General features: G+C 40.3%; 1 protein-coding gene across 5 annotated transcripts in view; it reads right to left on the reverse strand.

The window, feature by feature from the left end:
* Positions 1 to 10,275, reverse strand: part of slc16a1a (solute carrier family 16 member 1a) — a 119,270-nt gene extending 108,995 nt beyond the window's left edge. For 4 of the 5 annotated variants that reach the window (XM_037102224.1, XM_037102223.1, XM_037102227.1 and 1 more), the window contains exon 1: positions 9,944 to 10,275. The gene's annotated coding sequence lies outside the window, so the exon portion shown is untranslated. The remainder of the gene's footprint in view (positions 1 to 9,943) is intronic. The other variant, XM_037102228.1, reaches the window with a different exon arrangement.
* Positions 10,276 to 22,904: the final 12,629 nt, after the last annotated feature.

Consider the following 22,904-nt stretch of genomic DNA (forward strand, 5'->3'; position numbering starts at 1 on the left):
TTTTTACAGCAACCTACATATTGTTCTTTGAAACCAGTGAAGGTCTTCAACAATTAAAAAAACCGTACATTATGTCTGATCACACACCAAGAAGCTAATGAAATCAAACCTTCACATCCCAAAGGAAACAACAAAATGTCTCAACTGAATCCAATACAATTAACCTTGAATTCAAAAAAGCAAATATTCATACAGTAATTACAGTAATATGTCAAAGACCTCAATCAATTAGTAATATCCAGCTCTCTATCTCTTTCAAGTAAATGGACTATATTTAAACAAATGGGTATGGATGATAAAGAAAACTTCTACTACTCTTCACAGTTGTTCATAATGGCCCAGACCAGAGAATCAAAGAGATGATCCGGGTGAAACTTGAGTAAAGCTTAAGAGGCAAGTGTTGATTTTCAGTGGTTTAAGCACTCATAACTATTTCACATGCCACAGTCATTTGAATGAATGTAATTATACAAATTATTGCAGTTTGAAATAGCTGCAAAATATCAGCAATAACAGTGCGATTTTATTGATGTAGATGTGTTAGATATACTGCTGCTGATCAACTCGTATTGCTACACAAATACAGAGCAGCTCCTTCACGATGTTGACGGTTTCATTAAGACAGAGAATAAAAGGCACACTGACGTCTTTCATTAATTCCTCTCTAAAGTTAAGTTCCAGAACTCACTTGTAGACTGAAGGTTTTTTGCATTTCGAATGCTCCCTTTCATCCCTCAACAAAGGCTGCTATCTTGAGTTCACAGCCTTTTTACTCATCCAGGATCGTGTGTGGCACAGCCTTAGCTGCAGCTGTTTCTTCTTGCTATTTGATGATGTGCAGCAAGACTGATGCTTTTTTTGTGGCCGAATGGTCCTTGGGATCGTTAAGATGTTGCAGTCTCTTTGTGCTGCAATGTGCACGACAGGCGGTCGAATGATCTCCCTAAAGGTTGCAACACAAGGCTTTTAATCAGACTTGATCTTGAATTCTTTTTCTGCATTCCTTCTTTTATTTGACTAGTATGTCTGTTTGTATCATCCAGGTTTCTCAGATCTGAGAAACATGTCCCGGCAAGTGATGAGATACCAATGAAATATCTTTTACAGACAATACAATTTGCATTCCACAAAACCTATTTTTCTCTAAGTCAGATTCCTTAAAATCTGTTGTGTTTATGAAATTATTTTTTTCTGAGATCATCTTCTTAAAACATGCAATATGATGACCAATTTGTCTGACTAAGCTCTGCAGTTTTGTCCTTCCAAAAAGTCCATTTTATCCATTTAATTTCTGTTTAGAGAGCATAATTTACTGATTATTAAACATATATACATGTAAGTATATAATGTAAGTTATTACCCCATGAATATTGCTATTTACAATTTCTTGTCAGTTCCACTTTGAAGTCAGGTTGGAGGAGAGCCACCGCTCCACCCTTCACCAATCACTTTAAAGCCACAATACGTTATTGGGGACAAACAAAGGACAAACATCAAAGCTGCTGACCCAACTTGTCAGCAGTTGCTGCACTGTACAAGGTACTGTATCATTTAAAGCAAGGGCCACAGTGACAGGGACAGGAACATTAGGGCATACAGGTTACTGCAGAAACAAATACAGCAAAACTCAGTTCACTTTTTATCGAAGGTGAGTGTTTCTCCTTGAGTGAGCAAAGTTCTGCCTGACAACCATGCAAAACTACAGAAAAAAAAATCACGAGTCCTTATAAAACCACAGTGCCAAGTGTTAGTTATTTTCAGTACTTTCGCCAAGAAGGTTATTTTAAACTACTGAACGGATTTCCACAAAACTTGGGTTGAAGACGGGTCTCAGCCAAGAATAGGCTACATTAACTTTTGGTGAGGATCCAGATAAAGGAACGAATCGAGGAATTTATTTTCACTGTCTTTAATGTTTGATATTAACAAAGTTTGATTATTCAGTGTTTAGGCGGTTGCTCTCTATGAGTGAGTAGAGTTTGATGAAGAATATAGATCTGGTGATCTTAAATTATGGTTAAGCAGTTGTGAAAGGTTTTAAAATTTAGACTGATACAGGGCAATAGATTTTGATGTTATATTAGGCCTGATTCAATTAAAGGGGACTGTTTGGTGGAGGTATGCGCTCTATGGAGTGCCACTCTAGTTCTTGATTAACCTCCCAGCTATTGAGTGATTCCAAACATTACTTGCACTAAACAATAGACTGACTTCTAACTGTGTAAGTTGTTGGGTTTATGAAATTTGTTTCACATTCGTTTCACCTCCTTAAGAACCTGCCCTGTGATGAGCAATCAATTGTTAAATATTTTTCCCTAAAATGTCAAAACATAGTTAAGAACGCCCATCATAACATCCCAGGTGAAACCTTCAAATTGTTTGTTTTTTCCAACCAACGGTGGAAACACATCAAAGCAAATCTTTCGATTTGACAAGCTGGAACCAGAAAAAGTGTGGTATGTTGTACTCATCACTTCAGCTCCAGAAGCCAGAAAAAAATGAATATATTAACACCAGTGAAATTTACGTACATATGAAAAACATGGCCTATATAATTTTTGACAGGCCTCTGTGCTAACCCATAATTCAGCAGCCCCATTTTCACTGAATAGGCATGGGGCAGTGTCAAGCCAAACAACAACACCAACATCAACAACAACCACTCGCTGATGAATGACTGCTGAGATGGAGAAGGGGATCGAAGGGATTGATCCGTGGCCTGCTATCTCATCCCTGTTTTTACCCTCTGTCAAACAGGTGCCGAGGGGAGATGGATTCTGCCTGCCGACGGAGTGGATTAATGGCAGTAGGAGAGGAGGGTCTGGCTGCGCCCCGGACCCAGCTGAGTGGTGCTCTCCTCTGGGCAGAATGGAGGTGGCAGAGGTGTTATTGACAAGGCTCCAGGAGGAGAGGAGTTGCCAATGCCTCAGGTAGACTAGAGAGAGGATTGAGAGAGGAGAAACTCTCTGCACCCTAACATGCCAACATATACGCACACTCCAAAAGCATGTGTGCACGCGTACAAACACACCACTGCAACCAGCCTCCCACAGTACCTCTAGCAGGCATAATGATGGATGGTTAGACGGTTCAGCCTCTCATTCACCTTTGTTCAGACTTCTTGCTCTGTGAATTGAGTGGCCATGGTGATGAATATGCATGCATGCGTAGATGATGTTCACAAGCTCAACACAGAGCATATAAATTGCCAATTGCACTGAGTTAATGACACAAACATAACCCTTTGTTCAATTTCCATTGACTTATTGTGTGCTAAATTAACTGTCTAGCTTCCAATTACAATGGATATTTTTTAGTGCATGGAGATGTATTCTGTAAACATAGATCACATTACTCTAATTGAGGGAAAAGAAAATATGTCCAAATTGCTCCTGATATCACATCAGCGCTAATGGCAAAACAAATGGAGCAAGCTCGTTCATCTTTGCCAACAATAACTCAATTAACTGTAAAACGATGCATTTAGCGCTGAAGTGGTCACACTCAATTGGTATTCGCAGTAAACTTTGAAGGTCACAGTCCAGGAGCTCTACTTGTGTGGAAAAGTGTTATGGATTCACTTGCCGGCTGGGAGGCCACAATTGTTGTGAGCAGGGAGAGCGGAGAAGCTCAGTATGCTACAGGCGTCCATTTCTCCCCGTCTAGCTCTTGGCACATCTCTACCGTGAAAGATCTCCGACAATTTCTCAATGCGGCAGAAGTGTTAATGCTGGTTTTTATAAAAGATGCTCGGCAAGACAACAGGGTGTGCCCCGTCTCAGATTAATGAGCACTCAAATGCAAGCAGACAGCAGTGGAATTAACAACCTCATCTCCCTCCATCTCTTCCTCCTTTCCTCTACCCTGCTTTGTTTTCTCAAGACTCTGGCGACTAATTAAAGAAACTGCATCATGAAATGTGAGCTTCCTTCCTATCACTCCTTACTTCTTCATCACCGAGAAAACAGGAGAGTGATGGCTTTTCAGTCCCTCACTGCTCCACTCATAAAAAGATGTTCTCACCGGTCTTCAAACCCTTGAAGGTTGTCACACATGAAAATTAAAGCTGTGAAAAACTGTAAACAATCACCCACAGTTGAAAATGATGGAAAACAGCAGCAGGTAGAAAACTACATTGAAAACGAATCTTATTAGCATTAATGTAAAGGCCAAAATATCACCTCTGCCTCAGCCTTGAAAAAAAAAACAAACAAAAAAAACGCCAAACCAAGTCACATTTGTGTGTTAATTAAAACTGGTCTAATGAAGCGGCAGTACACACTGTTAAGAGGATGGGTGGTGTGATACTTTATTTAATTACACGACATTCACAGATACAGAAATAGGCTGGAAGCTGGTACTTCACAAGTACAAGAGGTGCTGGGAGCTCAGTATCTGTGATTTTAACCCCAGGCTATTGTAACTCTAATGTCTACAGTATGTAAACGACACAGTGGGTAGTTACAAAACACTTAGGTTGGAATTATTTTTTCACTATCCCTGCTGTCAACAAATCCAATTAAAAGATCATTGTAATTACTGAAAGGGGTCACAAATATTTTGTGTAAGATGACTTACTTTTGAAAAACAACAGGGCTTTGTAAAGGAGCAAACATCACTCAAATAGGAGGAAATGGTTCATTTGTGTACGGGCTTAACAATCAATCCAAATATCATCAAATCACAAAATGGTCAAGTACAATATCCAAACTTTCCAATTTTTTTGATAAAAGGCTGTCAAAACAATTTAAAAAATCTATATCTTTATCTTTTGTGTATAATTCAGTCCTTATTTGTTGGGGTCAATTTTCAGCTGTGGATAAATATACATAGGGTCAACTAGTAGGTATTTTATTTACAACAGAAGCAAATGCCATATTAAAATGTCAAACTATTGCTTCACAGGTGATACTTGTGTGTACAGTAGGATCAATTCACTGTTGATTTTGAGATTTTCATAGGATTTGTTGGTCCACCTGCTTAAATGCAGTATTTTTTGTTTTGTCTTCGCCATTTATGATATTAAATAAAGAATTTGGGGTTCAGGCTGTTGGTCGGGCAAAAGAAAACAATTTGAAGACTTCACTTCTGGCCCTGGAAAATCTTGGTGATCATCTTCAAAATGTTTTGACACAAATGATAAATGAATTAATCATAAAAATATTCTGCAGATTAAATAATCATAAATTACAGTCCAAGTTTGTAATAGTTATTTATTTGTTACCTTTTCTGTTGAAGTTAATCTTGTTTTAAAAACGGAATACACATCACTTGCTTGCTATCACTTACAGAATCTATTTGTCTGGAGAACTGAGTCATCTGGCGGGTTGCAGATGATCGGTGTAGCTGCCACGCTACTGGTACCAGTTAGCCTCATCTTATCTTCGAGTTCCTCCTATAGAAGTATTTCAGGTTTGTGTGCCCATGATGTACCATTCGGTCATTGGAGAAAGCGGCAATAAAGTCAGGACGGATGTGTGGGTGGAATTGGGGTTGGGATTTAAGCGATTTGCAGACAAGGCAGACGCACAGGCGGGGGGAGGGGCAGGGGGAGCCTGATGGATCGTTTTCTGTGAACAGGCGAGAGGACTTGGAGTACTTTTTCTACTGTCCCCATTGTCCCATTTGTCTGTGTCACAGCAAAATACAGATGTTCAAGAGTAAGAGTGGAGTTCATCTCGAAAAGCATTTTGGTAGAAAGCACAAGCATGTGATGATCACTTCGATCTGCCCCTCTCAACCACATATTCACTCACAAGTCCATGAGGAAAGCTCTATTTATATGCTAAACATTTTGTCTTTGATTAAGGTGCTACATGTAGCGTTTCACCGTCAATAAATCATTACTACATTAAATTCTGACACACCAGCATAATGACTATTGAAAGCCCTATACGGGAAGATGATTTTAAATATGTTACTCTGGCCCTAGTGAAGAATAGAGTGATTGCAGGGTGAGGGATGGAGAGACTCACGCTTCCTCAACATAGGCTTAAATTTGTAGGCAGACAAACTGCTATGTGAGACAGGGGCCTCCTGGTGTCTCAACCATTTTTGTAGTAACTTAATGAAAAACAGTAAGCTTCTCAGGGGACATACAGCATCAGTATCTCTTGAATAATAAACAGATATTATTTATAATTATAATGTTCACTCTATATTACCGCACAGTAAAAGATGCATTGTCTTGTTTTCGTTTCCCTGTTGTGTATTCCCGACCTGTTTCCTCCCTCCTTTTTCCCCTCACCTGCTCCTTCCCAGTGTGTGCACTAGTAGGTGTGGTCTTGCTGCTGCAGCAGAGACACACCTGTGCATCATCAACTGATCAACAGCCAAGCTACATATCCTTGGTCTTCTCTTCCTTTCATTCCCAGATTGTTTAGTCTCTATCGCTGACTCTCCAGCGTATATTCAGTATGCTAATCTGGTGTTCTTGATGTTTTTGTGATGCCTGTGTTTGATGGGATTTGCTTGCTCTATGTGCAGATAACTCTGGCATCTCTGCTCCATTTCCTTCTCTCAACTCAACTGTGTTGTCAGCTTCTTCCCAGAAAACCCAGAGAGACTAGTCAACCCTGGTATTTGTCTCCACCAGCCCACTTGCCTGCCCTCATCTTTGTCATTCACCTTTTATTGGAAAATAAGGAAATTAAACTTTACTTTTCACAAATCCTGGTGTCTTTTTGGCCCGCCAGTGTCAAATATAACATACATCCCTTGTCTCTTTTAAAAATAATGCAGAGCAGTCAATTTAAAATGTACGCTTCTTACGACCAGATTGGATGGTGAAACTTAGCAGATGTAAATGTGCTAATGTCTGATTACAAATATGCCATGTTTTCAAAAGTAGCAAGCAGTCAAACAGTTACCCAAAGCTTAAGTGTATCCTAGGCCAGGGCGATAAATCATTAAAATCGATTAATTCAAGTTTGTGGTTTAGGACAATTTAAAAAAATAAAATTGATTTTCTCTTTAACTTGCTCCGCCACAGTGGGCTCCGCCCTCCCCCCGCTTTGACTTTCCACAGAGAAACAAACACAACAATGTGGCAGCAAGCCAAGAGTTCGTTCCTAAAAAGGCACTCTCTCTTTAGTAGCTTGGTTTTGTGGCGTCAGTCCTCGAACAAACCATGGTCCTGAAAAGTTTGTGTAAAGGCTGTTGTAACTAAAGGCAGCGGACTGACACATTTATTTCAGCATCTCAAAACAGACACATGGATCACAGCGGGACACTTATTGTTCACTACAAGATGGACAAGACTGCTGCAGCCCACAAACACCCGCTATAAAGCTGGAGGTTCATCCACATGATGACCCCAGGTTTGTGTTAAGATGCCGCAACGGGCCTTGAGCCAGAGGAAGTAGACATGTCTTCCTGGCCAAAAATGTGCTAAATAGACAGCCAGCACACCTCATGTCCTGTACATCCACCAACATGTTGTATTTACTATGCAATGCAATGCAATACCGATATGGAACCTGATCTGTTTTTATAATAGCAAGCAATCTGACATGTTACATTTATGTTTACAAAAGCATTTTATCAAAAAGGGACACCTTTTTTTTTCAAAAGGATGCACTTTTATTTATTTTTTCAAGTGAGTTCAAAGCTGCACTGTTTACAATGACAGGGATAATTTTGTTTAGAATAAATGCATTAAAATAAATGTAATGCTTTTAATAATTTCTTTGTCATTTGAACTTTGTTTTCAAGAAGGAAAAAAAAAAATTCTAAAAAAATAAATCAAGTTTGGTGTGAAAAAATCGGAGATTCAATTTTTAGGCAATATCGCCCACCAGTATATCCCTAAGATTATCTAATTCTATACAGTTTTCAGCCAGCCAAAACATGTGAATTGGTCTGACTGAATACAGACTAGTATCTAGAGTTGATCTGTGTTCACCAGAAAATCAACATTCAAACCACCCTGAGAGGACTCCAGAAAAGCATCATGAACTAAAGCATCCAGTTACTACCAAGCCCCTGTACACTTAACTTCTCCAATATTAATAAAGGCCGTTCTGGTCAATTAAATTATTATTACCAATTCATGAATCTAAAAGACAGTTGCTAAAAGTACTTTTTGAGGTTTTATACTTCCTCTTGACCATGTTTGGAGGGAACCATTGCACTTTGTACTACCTACATTGACTTAATAACTAGTTACTTTGCAGATTGCACGCTACAGAGCATGTCAGGCTCGAGAAGAAAAGGTGGAGAACCCAAATGCATGGGAAGGGCAGCTAAGACGTGCAATGGATGAGGTTTTAACAGGCAAACACTGAAGACTAACAGATAATTCACCACTGACTGAACACAAGACTGGACTTAAATACAAACTAAAATAATAAGGGGGATGAGGTGCAGGTGGAGTGAGGCAGTGAAACACAGGCAAGGCTAATGAATGGAAAAACACTGCCAACAGGGAAGGAGCTGAACACTGGGAAGAGCTAATGAAGGAGATAATGCAGGTGTGGAGGGAGGCCAGACTGGGAAGGAACTCAGGTAAAAGGGCTGGGCTAATTAATCAGATATGAGACAGGTGTAGAGGGAAAATCTGGCCGGTGAGGAGCAAAGGAAAACAAGAGGGAAAACAGAAGAGTGGAAAAAGGGACCAAAAAAAACTATAAACAGTTACACAAAATGAACAATAATGACAGGACCATGACAGCGCCAAACTTTGAATTGCTTTTCTTTGTTTTTAACTGTAAGATTAAATTCAGATCTGATATTAATCAGATCTACAGTAAAACGTATGTACATACGTTCATGTCAATATGTGTGTAATTTACTTACATCTTATTGTGATACTTATGCACATTTATTGACAGAACATTACTTTTTATTGTTAAATCAATATCAGACAGACTTTCACTCAAGTACCGCTCCTATGAATGTAACAAAAATATGAGTTTAACTTTTTGCTCAGGTTTGACTGATGTGGCTTTTGTGAATACTGATTTTTTGGGGACCGATATTCATTAGCAAACTTTTTGTGTCACAATTTGGAACAACCAGCAATATAAAAATTTAATTATAATTTACACAACATTTATTTGATAAAATAAATTACAGGTACAATGTTGTCAAGAGGAAGATGAGAGACACCTGAACCAACAATGCAGATGACCTGAAGGCTGCTATCAAAGCAACCTGAGCAGCGCCACAGGCTCATCGCCTCCATGCCATGCTGCATTGATGCAGTAGAAGGAGGCCCGACCAAGTATTTAGTTCATAGAAATGAACACACTTTTCAGAAGCCTGACATTTCTGTTTAAAATATCCTTTTTTAACTGATTTGATGTAATATTCTAATTTTTTGTGACACTTAATTTTGGGTTTTCATTATCTATAAGTCATAATCATCAAAATTGTGTAAAGGCTTGAAATATTTCACTCTACGTGTAATGAATCTATATAATGTATGGTTTTCTCTTTCTGAAATGAGTGACAAAAAATATTGAACTTTTTCATGATATTCTAATTTTTTTTTTTTAGACCTGTAGTTACATTGCAGCGTTCAAAGGCTATTAACTGTGATGGGTAACTACTCAGATATTGATGTGGGCAGGACATTGAGCTAGAGGATGCTGCATCAGAGCCAAAGAAGCACATTTTTTATTTTGTTTATTTTATCATCAATCTGACCTTGAACAGACCCAACAAAAGAAGAAACTATGAACCAAGACTAATTCAGCACATTCACCACATAAAAGCTGTCTTCATTCCACCACTACCACAAGAAAAACAAGCTAAACCTAAACCACAAACAATTTAGCTCACAAATAGTACCAATATAATCCCATCTGCTGCTACAGGGAGCAACGTGCAGGCGGGAAAACAAAACTGATTGGAGCACTAGCACCTCACGTTAGCCCAGAGCTAACAAGTGCTTGATAGACAGATATGAATGTCAGCAGAAACAGCAAATATATAAAGTTACCTTGATACAGACCAGTGTCTCATCATCGTGTCTGCAGCGTTGCGAAGTTCAAGAAGTGTCAGGCGGCAGGAAGCAGGACATTAAAACTCCTCTTCTGGCATGATGTGGCGCTTTTAGGCTAGCGTTATTAGCTAGCTACCGGCTAGCTAACAGGAGGGCAGACCATAAGGAAAAGATGAACAGCTACTCCTTACATCTCCAAAAAACCTTCCAGAAGTGATAAAAATAACCAGACATCTGGTGAAATAAAATGTCTCTGGTGTTAAAAAGTGCAGCTGCAGGACAGAAGTGACAGAACTAGTAACTTTATTAAAACACCCTTGGTGGGGGGTTTTTTTCACCCCTTTAAAACTTTATTTAAAAAAAAAAAAAAAAAAACGGGACAGGACAGTGTACAGGGCCACTCCTTCAGGGACATAACAACATATCCACGACAGTTCTGAGTTAATAACTGTGTTGTACTTAAATAGGCAATAATGTATTAACAAATACTCAAGTACCATTTAAACATATTGGTAAATAAAAAGTGAAAATTCTGGAAGATTCTGAAGATGTGGCGCTCACATTGGCATACAAACAAATAACATCTTGAAGGCCAAAAGGAAAAGTAATAATAGATGCATTAACAACATGGGACATTTTGTTTTTGCTCCCATTTTCATTTTTCTAAAACTTTTTCTATATACTCAAAAGATCCATTTCTCTAAAATAATGTTCACAACTTTGAATCTGTGTTAGTGAGCACTGCTCCTTTGCCAAGATAATCCATCCCACCTAACAGGTGTGGCATATCAAGATACTGATTAGACAGCATGAATATTGCACAGGTGTGGCTTAGGCTGGCCACAATAAAAGGCCACTCTGAAATGTGCAGTTTTGCTTTATTGAGGGGTTCAGAAAACCAGTCAGTATCTGGTGTGACCACCATTTGCCTCACATCTCCTTCACATAGAGTTGATACTGATACTGACTGGTTTTCTGACCCCCCCAATAATGCAAAACTGCACATTTCAGGGTGGCCTTTTATTGTGGCCAGCCTAAGGCACACCTGTGCAATATTCATGCTGTGTAATCAGCATCTTGATATGCCACACCTGTTAGGTGGGATGGATTATCTTGGCAAAGGAGCAGTGCTCAGTAACACAGATTTAAACAGATTTGTGAACAATATTTGAGAGAAATTGATCTTTTGTGTACCTAGAAAAAGTTTTAGATCTTTGAGTTCAGCTCATGAAAAATGGGAGCAAAACAAAAGTGTTGCGTTTTATGTTTTTATCAGTGTATTTCACCCTGCAAAAAGAAATGTTGGTGTGTCATCAGCTTTTTCCAAACCAGAGACCGGACTCATCTGCATTTATTTATCCTAGGATGTTTTTGACCTCAAAAGGACAAACATACGATAGGAGTAGGAGAAAAATTTGAAAAAAACTGTAAAAAAAAAAAAAAAAAAAAGTCCAAATCGTTTACAATTGCTTTTTAATTGTGTACAGCAGTGATTTCCAGTACATCATCACATTTGGTTGTGCACATTATATTCATGCTATTCAAAAGAAATGCTAAGGAAATAATCCATGTTATTTACTGTAAACGCTGTAGACCATCATCAGAGTGGCTAAAAACACTTGAAAGAAAAACACATTTGTTGGCCACATCCTCAGAGAGGCCGACGCACAAAGTCATGACCTTCCTCTCAAAGTCTTTCCAGCTGAAAACTCTCCTCTCCCTGATCTCTGGCACACATCAGCTAAGTTGTCCCTTGCAAGCCACCTGTCACACAAAATAAATTGCCTTCACTGTGAATGGGTCAAAACAACACAGAGATGTCATTATTTCACTGCAATTGATCATACCTTGGGAAACACAAGTCAATAGTTTCTATAATTGCAATGTCTCCAGCCCCTCAGAGGTTCTTCCATGTGGGCTACTTTGCTTCTTTTCATCTTCACACTGATTACTGATTTCATGTCTCATGTGTTTGGCATCCTTGAGAGGGCTGCACATTACATAAGGATATATTTTATTGCTTTAAAGAGGGTGTTCTTATGAGGCGTTTAAATATGAAGCTCCACTTTAATTCGGAATTTTCATTTTTGCACTATAACCTTTGACATTCGGAATACTTTCACCACCGGCGTCCAAGCTTTTAGTCTGGAAATCTTTTGACTGGAGCACTCGGCAGAATTATTTGGCCTTGGGTGCCTTTTTAGCATTTTTCAGAGGTAGGCTGTAATTTTACAGACTACAAAGTCCAAAATGGAAGTACACAGGACAGCCTGCAGTTTTAGAGCAATATAATAGTTTGCATGAATGATGCATTCTCTTATAGACAGTTGTATTTATCCTATAGAGATACTGATTTTGTTGTTAAACGTGCTGTCTACTGGATACTCATCATCTGAACTAATTTCAATGCAACTTTTTTGTTTTTCTCATCATTTTATCACACATATTAGGATCACATATGTATCATTCTCTAAATGTTATGTTAGTATTCTTCTCACAAATTCAAAGCAACCTTGGTGTCACCCATTGGATTGTGGATTGCCATTTTGGTAGTAAGGCTGCCAATGTCTTGATTTTTGGAGACATATAAGACCATATTTGTGTTACATGGTGGAGCCCGGGAAAATATCCTGATTGGATCTGACTGAGCACCCAAGGACACGCCATGGTGGTGACGACTTGTCAATCACAGTGTTGGAAGGCCCTAAAGCACACCCTGATCATTGTCTATTTTACTCTAAAATGTACTTACATGCACAAAAAAGGCTTATATGCTGTGTATAATTCCCGTCTGATTGTATTGATGAGTTCGATATAGGGTCAGGTGTAATGTAAAGATTGTCTGTCATGTTGAATCAGTGTGAAAAAAGTCAATAACTTGCTCAGATTAAATAAAATTAATGCAGACTTATATGCAAACCTATGTGTTCATTCAAATATTACATACAAGGTGAAGGGAATGTGTTTTCAAGTGTTTACTGATCAATTATACTGGAAGAAAAAACAGAGAAAAGCAGCAAATATGAACATTTGATGAGCGTAAACCAACTACAGTTGAACATTGTGGAATTTATAAAAGCTGAAAACAAAAGTCACTTTAGAAAATTGTTTGCCACTCATTTTTCCTGTGAATTGACTTATTGATTAATTGACTTTCTGTTTTGTGGCTTCTATAATAAGACCAAATTTGATTGACACTGAGTTTTGAGGGCATGTATCACTATTTTTTTTAATGAGCCTGCCAATTACTCAGCACACTGGAAGTAACACAACATACTGGCTGACATTCAAATCTTTGAGAAGAAGAAATGTATCAACAAGAATGAATACAGCTCGATAGATGAGTGAGATCCTCTGGTTGCAAAAGTAAGTCAAATTGTATATAAGCTTATGAGAAAATGACCCTACTTCTCTATTGATTTAATAACCCAGACAACAGTTTCCTAATGATTTTATGATCCCAAGTGCTAATTTAAATCTTCTTCCAGTCTGCACGATCTTCATTTCATCTTAAGCATCTTTAGGTTTAGATTATTTGCAGGACACAGACAATATGAATGTCAATTAATCGCTGTTATCTAAAGTGCAGAATCACCATGTAGCATGGTAGAAAAACACTTTACAATAGGATGAATTACACAGCAATTAAAATATATATATTTTTAAATAACACCCACATGTGATAACATCTATGTTTAAGGGAAAGCTTGAATATGATGAAAATTAAAGACTAAAATAAAACATCTGCATGTTTAAAAACACACTGGTCCCAACTCTTCCAAGTCGATTCAAGACTTCCTTATTCAGGACCTAATTTTTTATTTTTAAGGTTTTGTATTTTTGACCCCAAAATGGACACCGAGGTTTGTAGGTATATATTAGGTTGCTCGGATGAATGGGTTGTAGAGAAATGCTCAGGCAGTTGGCACAGTAGATGGGGTGGCCTGGGCTCACAGTACTGGGAGATCGAGGCTGAGGTGGAGGCACAGGTGAGTGAGACACAGGTAGATCCACAGAGGTATTCTGTCTGGTGACAGACGTGCGGGAGGCTGAGTGGCAGAGCGACTGTGGAGATGCAGCTCGGAGGTTGCACTTGCTCTGGGAAATAATGAGGCAATTACAAAAAATGGAGTCAAGAGATTCAACAAAGTGTCACGAGAGCAAAAAAAAATCACAGGCAGTAGCACAAGTTTCAGCAATAAATACCACGGTGATGAGTGGAAACAATCAGGCAGCGAGTAGAGAGAAAACCACAGTATGATGGCGAGATGGTCAGCAGGTGTGTGAGAGGCAGCTGACCAGGCCTCCGCACCAACATAGAACAAAAACACAAGCACAGAAACACCACAATCACCACATTGATTGCCTTATTTGGTTGGACAGATGAAGAGTGAGAGAGGGAATGACATGCAGTGAAAGGCCACAGATCACAATCATACCCTCGGCTGCTGCAGAGAGGACACAGCATCTGTACATGGGGTGCACGCTCTACCAACTGAGCCACTGGGGTGGCCCATTAAACACTTAATCTGAACATGCTCCTGTGACAGGCGGTGTTAGCCAAACACATTCAATGTCGTCTATGAGCTCAGGATGATTGCATGGAAAGTTTTCACAAGATTTTTCTACGTTTAACCATTAATCCAAAGAATAAGTGGCAGATTGATTGGTAAGAAATAATCCTTACTTTTCACCCCTTAGTCCATGTGACATAAACAGTTTGGATTGATCATGGATCACATGAGGTGAAGTGAAGAGCTCTGTTGCATTCACCCGCCACTGTGAGACTACACCACATAATTAAATCAACAGAGCCGAGCTCACCTTACAGTGCCTTTTATGAAACAGAGTCATGCGGCGTTGCTCCGACTGTATACGGCAAAGTGAAAAATTGAGGCACTGTGCAGAGAAGAAGCTGAACAAAGGCGAACGTGCTGAGACTCACATGGAGCTTAATGAAAGCGAAGTCCTGCAGTTTGGGGCCAAACAAGCCTTCTGTTAGGCCTCACTTGTTCTGACACTATAGGCAAAAAACCTTCCTTCTACATGAGCTCCAAACGCTGCCAGACCTGATGCGTCTCTCTGTGTCTGTTTTGCATTAATTCTCTGGAGCGGCACACAGTCATCATTATCCAGTGTTGGTTTGTTAACATCGTACATTCAAACGCACCAACCTGGATATACGCGGGACACACGTACAGACACGACAAAAGCAGGAAATGTGGGATCTACACACATCATCACTCCCTAATAGCCTAATATAACACACGCACACTGAGTGTATGTAATTTATTCACACTCACACACAAACACAGACATATTCACACGCTACATTGTGTCAGTATCATCAGTCCCTAATGTAACCATCTGCTCCACTCTGTATTTCTTTTATGCATAAAATGCTAACCAACTCTTGGCAAGAGGCCCTCACTCACCATCTCATATGCATCACAGCAAATTAATGAGTTACCTGAGAGAGAACATGAATAGAGCATTTGCGGGTCTAATGGGAAATTAAAAGTGGCTAACAACCCTGAATCAGCCAAACTAATGGAGAATGCTGCTGAAAGCCTTTTTCCTGGAGTGGCCAGAACTCGCACCTAAACTGCCAGTGTGGCAAGAAACAAACAGGAAGACCTGCATGATGGTTCTGTAATGAGTGATACAGGAGAAAGGAACAAGCTGGGGTCAACCCAGCCAAGAGCAACACAATGCTCAGTTGAGAAAACCTGTTATTGGTCTATCTGTAATGAATCAGCATGCTTTAAAGCAACACTGTGTGACATTTTACCTCAAAAGAACAGCTTCAGAGTGATTTTAAAGGTTCAGTGTCTTGAATATCATGAATGGCGTCTCTGTCTCAGCCACTCCGTCCTCCTATCACTTGATTCTGCTCCATGTAACTTCAGTGAAAGGTTAGGATCACAGCGTTACATACATGTTTACTTCAAGATACAAGATTTCAACACACAGCATTGTTATGGAGTAATGAGTTTCATTTGTAGTTAGGACCTACACACAATTACCATAAAATGCCAATTTTCTACATAACGTTGCTTTAAAAAAACGTGCCTTGCTCTAATATCTCCCAAACTTTCTCCCTTTTGAGGGCCAAGACTGAAACTTATTCATGAATCACAACCAAAAAGTAAGCAGTTATTATTTAGTATTGTTAGGATGAAAAATGATCCTGAAGCCCCGAGAAGCCACAGAGAAAAAAAACTCATTCTAGTGATGCTTTCTCTTAATCTGATCTAAATGGTTTTCTGTCTTGTTTTTATGACTTAGAGGTAAGAAGAGTAGATGTTTGAGTCTCATTACCAAGTCATCAAATACTGTCACATTTGGATTGTAGGTCGGGCCAGCCGTCATCCCAATGCCTCAGTTTTTGACGGGTTGAGAAACCCAAAGCGTCAGTATTTGATGACTTCGGAAGGAGCCTCAAAAGTAAATTGTTCTTACAAACAGGACCTTTAATGAAAGGTTAAAATGTTTTGCCAGACTAGTCTTTGTAAGTACCTTTTTAATCATTTTTTTGCCTCTCAGGGCTTGTTATTTGACTGACTTCCTGCACAAACTATTAACTGATAATTGGCCAAATCTAACCTCATGGAGGGCAAACTTCAGCCTGCGAGCCCCACTTTTAACACTGCACTATAGATAGACCAGGGCTGCCCAGTTTATTTGACATCATGAAGTTTATGCTAAGCTGTTTCGAAAATCTGATTCTCAAGTCTGTTTGTTCTCCAAAGTAGGGACTTTTTGTGCAGCACGAACACAGATCTTTAGGCTCAAGATGTTCTAATAACAACAAACAATTCCAAATGGCTTTCTTTGCATTTAAGACGAGACGTCCCTCGGGACAGCAGAGCTTGTCACAGGAGGTAAATGCTTCAGAAGATGAAAGGTTATTAAAAGAACATGATTTGCTGGTTTCTCTTTTCTTATTGTCAACAAACTCTATGCAAAGAGCCAAACCACCAATGATTTGATCCAACTAAGTATTCTCTGTCTATTTAAAGCCTGATGTAGGATTTTCCATTTTTTTCCTACTTTGTTGCACCATCAGTAGGAATAATGGGCCTTGTTGAGAGAACAATACATTTTGGTTATTCTTTTCATTGTTTTGACAAGAACAACAATATAAAACCAAGAGAGATATCTGTATACTTTATGGTACAGGTGATATGTATAATAGAACATGTACTGTGCTATGAAAAAAACGACATCCATAATAAATGAATGCTACAGTACAGTTTTGGTATGAAATGCTGTGAATCACTGTTGAATTAAGACGATAACCTCTCCTAATATTCAACACCACGAGTCTGGAGGTGAAACTCGTGCAAGACTGGCAGGAAATGTAATAGTCTTTCATCACTTATCATCCCAAACTATAATCTGGATTGACTCGGAGGAGGGGACCGCGAATTAAAAAAGGTGGCGGCATCAACACCCTTCAAGTCCCCCCTTTACACCTCCTTTGACTTCACCTCTTCTATCAGCCAACATGGTTTAATCTGAAACACAAGCCTCGGGTTGCAAAAGTCACTCTACATCTTGTCAGGACAATATTTTCACTGCCTCCTTTCCCCAGCGGCGATGACCTTCCTGCGTCTCTCTGATCTGCGCCAGCCCACAGCCACAGCCCACATTGACAGGACTGCAAAAGGCAGCCAAGCATATCTTAATCCATTCTAGCTCTGCTTTGCTCTGGCCTGGGTTTTTCTGAGGTGCTGCTGGAGTCCTCTCTGTGTACAAGGAGGGGTTTTTCCTCCACCAGCTGGTCCATTAGTCCGAATGGATGATGCCGGTAAAGGCTGGGGAGTTTCAGACAGCTGACGTCGTTTCATGTTACATTGCTAAACCTGCCACTTCTCTCTGACGTTACCTTACTGAAATATTCAAGGCTGTTTTTGTGAAAGTGTGCACAGTGTTTCAATTTGCCCTGCGTGTAAACGCTCTTTTTGTTAAATTATTCAGCAGAAATAAATGTGCCAACATGCTCATCGTACAGTAGAGAACAGTCTTAGGAGGAGGAAAACTCATTTTTGTCTCCGATGCTGAACGCTTTTTCTTGAAAGGGATTCATACAGCACTAACTCGGCTCACTGCAGTCCAAGTGACCATTGTACCTTTTTTACCCTTGTTCAGTTTATTCTACTTGTTGAATTGGATGAATACATCGAGTCCTGATGAATAGCGAGCAATTATTTGCTATAAAATACCTAACTCACAACGATGTTCAAAGGTCTGTTTCCATAAATAACCACATGGCTTCATCAAAGCCCTGCACACCACACCACTTCTTTTTCTTTTCTTCTTTTTTTTTTTTTTTGCTGGGCACACTTAAAGATAACAGCTGTAGACTGTTGCACTTTATATAACTCCCCTCCCGTTGAGCTTAAACAGCAGGATGGAGGGGGTGTTTGCACTTGAAAATGACAACCAAAGGTGTGTGTGTGGCGCTGTATGTTGCTGGTGGGTTAGTCTGTGTGTCTTTCCAGTTCCCTTCACAGATGGAAGAGGAGCGCCCCAGGTAAGTGGAGACCAAGCCAAGGATATGAAACAGGGATGACCAGTCTCCCACCGGAAGACAGCAGAGGAACTGAGGGATTGTGGGATCCGCGCTACAATAGATAATTAGTCAGGAACATCTGCTGGAGGAAGTTCCCCTGCACCTCGTGGGCCACAGATCTTAAATCACTCTTTGGCTCCGGGTGGAGAGTGAGCAGCTCAAGCTATTTGCTTTGATAAATCATTTGTATTAATCACCGAGGTCCACCTGTGCTCTTCCATATGGCTGTGACGGGGTGGCGCGTGAACTTAAGTGGGTCCCAACATGATGAAAGTTAACTGACCGAAATATCAAAACTAATGGAGCTAAAACATTTTAAGCAAGTCTGAACTTTTCCCGGAACTCATCTTTCTCACTTTAAAATTGTATCTCTCATCTTGGCCTCAAAAAACAGCCTTAAGTGTGCGTGGAGGCAATGGAATTCCTTGCTTTTCATGTGAGCTTCCCTGTTGCATCAAATACGAGTCAATTTTTTCAGTTACAGCTTCTAGCCGGGATCGTGGTTACTAAATGTCCCTACGTTTCGTTAACATTACCCGGTGTTTTCACATGTATAGATGCCACAGTCCTGTCTCGGACAGCTGTCTCTCCTGACAGACATCTCATCCAACTGTCGCGCAAAAACGTAAAATGCCAACATGTTATTCTAGCCACTGAACTGACAGCTTACATTGGGCTTAAAGGGATGGATGTATGATGTCTACATGAGCGCTTTTGTCATGCCTTTATTAAGGCGAAACCGACATATTTCTTTGCTCATTTGCGGAGGCAAATTGAGAAAGAAAGTCTGAGGTGAATACTTGGGAAAATAAACAAAAAAATCCAAAAAAACAAGCATCTCAAAGCAGCGAGGGACATTTGCTCGCCGCTAACATAATGCAGGCCCCCTTTTAGCAGAACGACAGTCCATTGACCCCGACCTACCTCTAAAATAAAAGGATACCCTCCCTGACATCATCTACTGTCGCCCTCAATCATCAAATGTCGCGCCGGGGCCGTCCCTGCTGCTGGTGTAGTATAACCTGACCATTAGCAGAGGAACGGATGCTATTTACAGCGTCAAGAAATGAGGTAGATAAATAAATAAATGCGCCGCAAAATGGGGCCAAGGAGAAAAAGGGCAGTTAGAAATCCATCAGAATGTCATTTTGTGTGTCTCTGCCTCTCTTCCCCTCTCTGCCCATCCAGATAGATATCAGCTCATTGCAAACCTCACTTCCATTAACCTGTTCACAGGTTGCCAAGAGAGGAAGTCGTATTTTTTTCACCTTTCTATCAACTGCCCCTGCCTGAGCGCACGCCCACTAACACCTTTTTCTTCTTCTCCCCCTACTTTTTTGGTCTGTTTCGGGTAAAATTCCACAAAAGATAATTTCCTTTTCAAATTACAGCAGGCCCTTTCTCGCTGACCCAATGGCATCGTGATAATGCAGCGCGGGAGCCGAGGGCGTCTCTGATGAGGTGCGAGAGCAAATGCACTGGCCAGCACTAACGTCTTGTCAACACCGTCCTCGGACATATAGGATACGGCACAGCGGGGCAGCTCAGCCGGACTCCTCTGCAGCATTTTCATGCTACAGGCGAGCCAAGTATAATTAGCCAGAGCTCGCTTCGCAGAGAACCCGTTAGTGCATGTGAATGTACAGTATGTGCTTTTCTAAAATAGCCAGGAAAAAAAGAAAAAAAGGAAGAAAACAAGTTTGGATAAGAAGCCTCAGCAGGATGCGTGAATGACTTGCCGAAGCAGCTTGCAGGCTGCGTCGTGATTCATGGGCTAATCGCCTCCCGGTCCAGTCAGGCATGAGAAACACGGAGAAGGAGGAGGTGTCAGGTACAGCGAGGAATACTTTGATATTAGAATTCAAGGCATCCACGTCTTGCCTTGAGCAGGATAATCCCATTATGCCTCAGGTCACAGCAGTGCACACAGAAAAGAGAGGCACAACTCACTTCAGAATAAACTGCTTACGGACGACGAGAATAACACAAACAGCCGTCAGAAATAACATCAAACTCCGACCCAAACCGAATTAGAACATCCAATTTAGGGATGGAAAAATACCCCAGATATTGAAAAGAGAGAATAACACAATTGGATTAAAAAAGAAAGAAAAGGAAAGCGGGGAAAGTTTCTCCAGCTAGACTCGTACAGTTCATCTTGGGTGTTTTCAAGATCGAGCGGTTTTTCATTACCGTCCGTCAGCTTTCATTATGAAATAAGAAAATCTAATTTTGCTTGGTGTGTCTGACAGTTTTTCAAACTAATTTCTGCTGTCAAGATAAAGCTCCAGCAAACCCACCAGATGGTGTTTGTGTAACTGAGCTTTGTTTTCACTGTGCACATTTCGTAAGGTGCACGACCCGTCTTGATTTAGATCTAATGCGCGTTGTGTTTTCTTCCCTTTTTTTTCCCCTCCGTATGAGGGAAAACCGTCCCTGCCAATTTCTGATTACTATCTTTTTTTGATTTAGATAAGCCTGAAAAAAACAAATTGGTTTTTAGTGCTCTTTAAATTCAATATTCAGTTATTATTTCATCGTAATTAATTTTTACATTTTGCTGGATAAAAAGAAGAAATACTACAAATGGAAATCTGCAGCTCTGAGATTGCTGAAATGCTCCTCTCGTATTTCGCCATCCATTAAAAACTAGGACTGGTGAGTCGTGTCATTCGCTTCCAATAAGTCGTGTGCACCTCCCTGACCAGCGCTAGGGAAAAAATAAAACATTTTACGAATATTTTATATTTCAGATGGCTGACCAGGGAATGTATTCCAGGGAGGAGGAGGTGTGGGAGGACTTTAATCAACAGCTTCAGCAGCGTCAGTCTGTTAAACATGCATTGAAACCAGTTCCTCTATAGCTAATAATCTGCAGACTATAAGCCTCCTCAAATGATTTTATCAGTGGGCGTTAGACTGGAGAAGTTGGATGTGCAGGGTGAGCTATGTTACATGCTGAGAACAAAAATTAGGGAAAATGACGATTCATTTTTCAAAAATTCAGCACAGATATGAAATGCTAGTTTTAAACTGAATAGTTTAACATTTCAGAGACACACAACACTCGCACAGAAACCGACACTAGATGTTGTTGGACATCCCATACTAAAACTGCAGGCACACAATTGGAGTAAGACCTCCTTTGCACCAAACAACAGTAGCCACTCTTCCTCGAAGGCTTCCCACAAGATATGGGAGTGTGTCTGTGGGAATCTGTGCCCAGCCGAGCTAAAAGAGCATTTGTGAGGTCGGGCACTGATGTCGAAAAAAAGAGGGCCTGGCTCATGGTCGACGCTCTGGTTTCTCGTAGAGGTCGAGGCTCTGCGCTGGCCTATCGAGTTCCTCCACATCAAACTCATCCAGCCATGTCTTAATGCAGTGGCTCCCGACCTTTTCCGGTCACAACACCGCCAGCACTGGGTCTTTCAACTCATAACATCCAAAAATGAAAACAAGAGAGGTTTGTTTTGTGTCCATCCAAACTTTGACTCACACAAACACACATGAAGTCTATTTTAAAGGTAATTTGTCTCACTGGTACAGGCAATGTAATGTAAAAAGAACATCCACAGCCTAAAATGTGTTATTTGTTATATTTTCTACCACGACCATCTGGCAACCCTCGAAAATGAAATCCCAACCCCGCAATTAAGACATTAAGCAAAGACTTCACGCACCTCAGTTTGTGCACAGGGGCCCAGTCATGCTGAAGACTGAGGAGCCCAAACCCCGAAAAACAACCTCAGCCCCGTTATCTCTCCCCAACCGAACTTTAGCGTATAGGCACCGTGTTCCTGTAGGTAGACTGCCAGATAGTGAGGTGTGATTCATCCTCCAACGAACACTTTTCAGCTGCTCCAGAGTCCACTTCCAGCATGCTTTACACCACTCCAGCCAGCGACTGGCATTCAGTATGGTGATGTGAGACCTGCGTGCTGCTGGTCGGTCATAGAAACCCATTTCAAGAAGCTCCACACACATAATTTGTGTGCTGATGGTGCTTCTAGAAGCAGTTTGTGTGGTCTACAGATTTGCAGCTGAGTTGCTGTATCACTTTGTGATAGCAGCAAAAGCAGTTGACCGGGGGAAATGTAGTATGACATCCTTTAATGTAACCCAGCTCTTTATGGCCAATTCTTAATGTTTGACTTTGGAAATTCCATAACTATGTCCTGGTTTTTCAGCTTTTTTTTGGCTGAACTCAACTCCTTATATGGGTTTCCAGTGATTTTTTTTGGCCATTATAGTGTACGGACTAAACTATGTTTTTGGCAGACAGCACATAAGCCCCTGAAATATGTGTCATATTTATACTTTGTTTTTTATCTGGATGAAAAGAAGAGATATAAGGTGTTAATCGGTGGTGCTGGTAGGCAG

The sequence above is a fragment of the Acanthopagrus latus genome, chromosome 6 (assembly GCF_904848185.1).
Source record: "Acanthopagrus latus isolate v.2019 chromosome 6, fAcaLat1.1, whole genome shotgun sequence".
In the NCBI taxonomy this organism is placed as follows: domain Eukaryota; kingdom Metazoa; phylum Chordata; class Actinopteri; order Spariformes; family Sparidae; genus Acanthopagrus; species Acanthopagrus latus.